This window comes from Mauremys reevesii, linkage group 17 (assembly GCF_016161935.1).
Source record: "Mauremys reevesii isolate NIE-2019 linkage group 17, ASM1616193v1, whole genome shotgun sequence".
NCBI lineage: Eukaryota > Metazoa > Chordata > Testudines > Geoemydidae > Mauremys > Mauremys reevesii.
The window spans coordinates 34,307,798-34,314,631 of NC_052639.1; positions in this window are offsets into that span (position 1 = coordinate 34,307,798).

Consider the following 6,834-nt stretch of genomic DNA (forward strand, 5'->3'; position numbering starts at 1 on the left):
TCCTACCAATACATCCCAGAATGATATTGGCTTTTTGCAACAGCATTACACTGTTGACCCAGCTCTTATTTAGTTTGTGGTCCACTGAGGATCCTTGGATCCTTTTCCATGATGCTCCTTCCTGAGCAAGTTATTTCCCATTCTGTATGCTGTGCAACTCATTGTTCCTTCCTACGTGAATTTGCATTGAATTGAACTTTGCATTTCTTCTTGTTAAGATTGAACACTTTGCATTGGATTGTCCATATCATGAGAGAGATAAGCACAGAGAATAGCTAGAGCTCACATGGAACACTTTGCATTTTCTTCTTATTGAATTGAACACTTTTGCATTAGATTGAACATACTTTGCATTTCTTCTTATTGAATGGAACACTTTGCATTTCTTCTTGTGAATTTGCAAGGAGCACTTTACTAACACTTTGCAAGAGCACTTTGCATTTCTTCTTGTTGAATTTCATCCTATTTACCTCAGACCATTTTCTCCAGTTTGTCCAGATCAGTTTGAGAGTTCATCCTATACTCTCAAAGCACTTGGCAACCCCTCCCCACTTCATGTCGGCATCTGCAAACTAGGCCACGATCCCTAAATCACTGAGGAAGATATTGGAGCAAAACTGGACCCAGAACTGAGGCCTGTGACACCCCACTCATTATGCCCCTTCCAGCTGACTGCAGAACCCCTGATAACTACTCTCGGAGAACAGTTTTCCAACCAGTTATGCACCCACCTTAAAGTAGCTATCAAGGGCTGGATTTTGGCCTGATTTGTTCTTGATAAATCCATGCTGGCTATTACTTAGCACCTCATAGATTCACAGATTCTACGACTGGGAAGGTGACCTCGAGGGAGGTCATCAGGTCAGTCCCCTGCCCTCATGGCAGGACAAAATACTGTCTAGAACCATCCTGCATAGACATTTATCTAACCTATTCTTAAATCTCGCCTGAGGTGGAGATTCCACAACCTCCCTAGGCCAATTATTCCACTGTTTCATCACCTGATAGTTAGGAACTTTTTCCTAATGTCCAACCTAAACCTCCCTTGCAGCAGTTTAAGCCTATTGCTTCTTGTTCTTTCCTTAGAGGCTCGGTGAACAAGTTTTCTCTCTCCTCCTTAGGACACCCTTTAAGATACCTGAAAACTGCTATCATGTCCCCTCTCAATCTTCTCTTTTCCAAAGTAAACAAACCCAATTCTTGCAGCCTTCATTCATAGGTCATGTTCTCTAGACCTTTAATCATTCTTGTTGCTCTTCTCTGGATCCTCTCCAATTTCTCCATATCTTTCTTGAAATGTGGTGCTAACTGGACACAATACTCCACTTGGGGCCTAACCAGCCCAGAGTAGGGCGGAAGAATGACTTCTCGTGTCTTGCTCACAACACATCTGTTAATGCATCCAGAATCACGTTTGCTTTTTGCAACAGCATCACACTGTTCACTCACATTTAAGCTTGTTTCCACTATAACCTAGATCCCTTTCTGCCGTACTCCTTCCTAGACAGTCTCTTCCCATTCTGTAGGTGTGAAGCAGTTGTTCCTTCCTAAATGGGCACTTGCATTTGTCTTTATTAAACTGCATTCTGTTAACTTGACCACTTCTCAGTTTGTCCAGATCATTTTGAATTATGACGCTATCATCAAGCAGTTGCAATCCTCCCAGTTTGTTATCATCTGCAAACTTCATAAGCGTACTTTCTAGGCCAATATCCAAGTCGTTGAGGAAGATATTGAACAGAGCCAGTCCCAAAACAGACCCCTGTGGAACCACACTTGGTCTACCTTTCCAGCAGGATTGGAAACCATTCATAACTACTCTCTGGTACGGTTATCAGCCACTTATGCACCTACCTTAGAGTAGCCCCATCTAAATTGTATTTGCCTAGTTCACTGATAAGAATATCATGCGAGACCGTATCAAATGCCTCACTAAACTCTAGGTATACCACATCCTTCGCTTCTCCCATATCAACAAGACTCGTTATCCTATCAAAGAAATCTCTCAGATTGCTCTGACATGATTGTTCTTTACAAATCCATGCTGGCTATTCCCTATCATACCACCTTCCAAGTGTTTGCAGATGATTTCCTTAATTACTTGCTCCATTCTCTTCCCTGGCACAGAAGTTAAACTAACTGCTCTGTACTTTCCTGGCTTGTTTTTATTTCCCTTTTTAGAGATGGGCACTATGTTTGCCCTTTTCCAGTCTTCTGGAATCTCTCCCGTCTCCATGATTTTCCAAAGAGAATAGCTAGAGGCTCACATGCCTCCTCTATCAGCTCCTTGAGTATTCTAGGAGGCATTTCAGCAGGCCCTGGTGACTTGCAGGCATCTAACTTTTCTAAGTGATTTTTAACTTCTTTTTTTATTTGATCTTCTAAGCCTGCCCTTTCCCATTAGCATTCACTCTCTTAGGTATTCCTTCAGACTTCTCGGTGAAGACCGAAACAAAGAAGTCATTAAGCATCTCTGCCAATTCCAACTTTCCTCTTATTGTTTCTCCCTCCTCACTGAGCAGTGGGCCTACCCTGTCCTTGGTCTTCCTCTTGCTTCTAATGTACTGATAAAAAGTCTTCTTGTTTCCCTTTATTCCCATAGCTAGTTTGAGCTCATATTGTGCCTTTGCCTTTCTAATCTTGCCCCTGCATTCCTGTGTTGTTTGCCTATATTCATCCTTTGTACTCTGTCCTAGTTTCCATTTTTTATATGACTCCTTTTTATTTTTTAGATCATGCAAGATCTCGTGGTTAAGCCCAGCTGGTCTTTTGCCACATTTTTTATCTTTCCTACCCAGCAGAATAGCTTGCTTTTGGGCCCTTAATAGTGTCCCTTTGAAAAAGTGCCAACTCTCCTCAGTTGTTTTCCCCCTCAGTCTTGAGTCCCATGGGACTGGACCTATCAGCTCTCTGAGCTTACCAAAATCCACCTTCCTGAAATCCATTGTCTCTAGTTTGCTGTACTCCTTCTACCCTTCCTTAGAATTGCAAACTCTAGGATTTCATGATCACTTTCACCCAAGCGGCCTTCTACTTTCAAATTCTCAATGAGTTCCTCCTATTTGTTAAAATCAACTCTAGAACAGCTTCCCCTCTAGTAGCTTTTTCAACCTTCTGGATGGCCCAGTGGGATCCCAGCTAGGCGGACAGGCTGGAAAATGGATCTTCCAGTCACTCCGTTCCAGGTCTCCCAGCATTAAGATCAAATTCCCTTCTCCTGCCCCGCCCCCCGCACAGTGGGCTCACCACCAAGAGGTATTGGGGCCTGTCTATAGGTGGGGATTCTGCAGCAGCTCCCCAGCATGGCACCCGAGAGGTTGGCCAAGACCTTGTGCAGAGCCTATACCGCAAGGGAGAGCCATGGGTCAGGGCTACACCTGCCACAGGACAGCAAGGGGTGGGAAGCACTGGTGAGACCCAAACACATACCCTGGCCTCTCTGATTCATATCCTCCTGCAAGCTTTGTCCCCAACCATTTCTTCTTTCTCTACACGAGACATTTTCACAAATGTCACAATGCCTTGGCACTCAACACCATGAAACAACCCTTTCTCCTCCCCAAAGTGCTTTAATGTCCATTCTCTCCCTTGCCTTGCTCCTGCCAGGCATTACAGACGTGTCTCATTTCCCATTACACAGATTGGGATGCTGAGGTACAGAGAGGAAATGACCAATCCCAGCTCACACAGCAAAGTGATGGCACAGCTAGAGAGAAAAGCCAACAGCTCTCACTCTTGATGTCATCAGCAGACACCAAGACCCCGGGGAGGACAGAGGCCAGCAATTGAAGGGATGTGCGTGCAATTTTCATCGACACAGTTTTCTGTTAGAAAATACCAGGAACATTAATCAAGGTTGATTTGTGGAATCATGAATCAATTTGGATGAAAAATCTTTGCAAAAATATTTCGTTTTCCAAACCAAAAGCATCTCCCGTTTGTGGCGTCCTTAAACTGTCTCTTCGCACACAAAGAGGAGACACTTCAATTTGGAAACGAGATAAGATGCTTCAGTCAGGGTAAGCAGTTGCTCCCTTCATAATTGAAAGATCATAAAATGCCAGTAAAATTGACTTTCAGCCCTTACACAGCAGACCCCACTGGCGGCATCTCCCGGGGCGGGTGGAGCCAGCTCACCTTATCAAACCTTCCCATACCCGGGGGCAGGAAAGTGCGAGGCTGCAGCGCCACCTGGTGGCCACAGGACAAATCGCCGGCTGCGGCACCTGTGGGCACTGGGGTTCGCTTAACATGGAAAGCTGCCTAATGCAAGGTTGGCAAAGCGGGGTCTGCTGCACTACATCATCATCTGCAATGACTCAACCCGATAGGACACCTCCTGTGCTACGCTGCTACTAGTGACCCTCTCAAACAGGTCCCCATTGCTCCCCAGCCTCCCCCCACCAGGAGGCAGCTAGGAGAGGCTTGTTACACTGCTCTACAGCCAAAATGCTTCTGAAATTAATATATGCAAACTTTACTAACTCTGGGTCCTCAGAACGAAAATGATGCTTAAAATTCTTGATTGGCTCTAGTTTTCAAGATATGCTATTGAGTCAGTATTTATGACCCTTGACTTGGGAATGGCGGAGGAGAAGTGAGTTATAAAGGGGGATCTCAATTTAAACCAGTAATGACTAAAATCCATCTTTGACTGGATCTATGAATAAATCTATGAATGGTTTGGACAGTACTTGCTTTTAGGCAAAACAATGAAGGATGCAATCTGAAGCTGGTATTGCCCCATACATGATATGAATTGCATCATGTTATTCCTAGAAGTCATGGATGATGCAATCATAAGGAAGCTGAATCAATTGCCCTATATCAGCTATTTAAATCATACAGTGTCTTGCTCTCTTATTTGTCAGTGTTTGATTTTGCAAAGGGACCCATTTCTCTTTAGCCAAAGTGAGCAGAGATGCCTTGTACTTGTGTGAACAGTGCAGATAACTTCTGCTATGTTTGTGGTGAAGTGACTTTTGCATCACAAAGTGCAGTAGAACCACTATGGTTAAGAAAGCCTATCACTTTTCTTTTGGCTGCATAATTGGAGATCAGGACAAGAGGTGGGCCCACACATATGCTACAACACTTGTGCAACAAATCTTCGCCAGTGTTTGAACAGGAAAAGGAAATTTATGCCTTTTGCAGTGCCAATGATGTGGAGAGAGCCAACAGATCATACCAGCAATTGTTACTTCTACATGGTGCCTCCAGTTGGGAAAGGTGTGACAAAGAAGAAAAAGTGGACGCTGCATTCTCCTAACATTCCATCAGCTCTATGCCCAGTACCCCACGGAGAAGGACAGCTGGTTGCTGATGCACCACAATCATTCTCACTTGAGTCAGACGAGGAAGAGGAAGAGGACAGAAACTTCTGGTCCTGAACCATCAATGTCACAGGACCCACATTTTCTCCCATCCTCCTCCTCTGAACGACACCTCATAACACAAGGTGAAGGGAATGACCTTGTCAGGGATTCGGAACTACCCAAGAGTAAGGCAGAGCTGTTGGGCTCTGCACTACAGCAGTGGAATCTCCTGGCAGGTGATGTTAGGGTTTCCATGCTCCTGGCCGTCAAAGGATCTTGAAACATTCTTCTTCATGGAAGGCCATCTTGTAGCGTTCAACAAAACCGATGGTGTGATGGCAGCCCTCAACATCATTCACAATCCACATGAGTGGAGACTGTTCATTCATTCATCGAAGACGAGTCTTAAAGCTGTTTTACTGCATAATGGCAATGTTTTGCCATCAATTCCACTGGTCATGCAGTCCATATGAAGAAAACCTATGACAACATGAAAAAACAATATGAAACCTCTCTGATTGGGATCAGTTTATTACAGTCTGCTCCTCCCTCCAAGTGGAAGGATCATGCACCAGTCTCTGGTCTGAGCAGGTGCCCCAAGCACATCTAGCAAAACACAGAGTTTTAGGAAATAGAACACACATTGATTAACTACGCAAAGATAGGCTTGAAGGGATTGTATGCAATGAGCGTACAGCTCAATGCAGGTTAAGAACTGAACCAAAGAACCCTCTGCTTTGGCCTCAGCAGCAGATCTGGGGTGGTGAGCTGCAGCTACAAACTCACTTTCCTGCTCAGCCCCAGCTCTTTCCCCAGGTCTCTCCCTTGCCGGCAGGCTCCGGCTCAGGGGCTGGCTCCAGCCACCGCAAAGTCAGAACCCTCCTGCCCCCAGAGCTGGGCACAAAGGGGCTAATGCAGATCTCTCCCCATACAGACCCGGCTGGGGCAGCAGCAGCAGCAGCCCAGGCACCACCAGCCCCAGCAGCCCCACACTCCAAATGCCTGCACCACACACCCGCCGGCCTCACAGCTCCTCCCCACCCTCCCATGGTCTCATGGTCTCATAGACTCTAAGGTCAGAAGGGACCATAATGATCATCTAGTCCCACCTCCTTCACAATGCAGGCCACACAAACTCACCCCTCCACTTCTAGATCAAACCCTAACCTATGTCTCACTTACTGAACTCCTCAAATTGTGCTTCGAAGACCTCAAGCTGCAGAGAATCCTCCAGCAAGTGACCAGTGCCCCATGCTGCAGAGGAAGGCGAGAAACCTCAGGGCCTCTGCCAATCTGCCCTGGAGGAAAATTCCTTCCTGACCCCAAAGATGCTGATCACTTAAACCCTGAGCATGTGGGCAAGACTCACCAGCCAGCACCCACGAGAGAATTCTCTGCAGGAACTCACATCCCCACCCATCTAACATCCCATCCAGACCACTGGGCATACTTACCTGCTGAGAATCAAAGATCAATTGCCAAATTCATTGCCAAAATTAGCCTATCCCATCATACCATC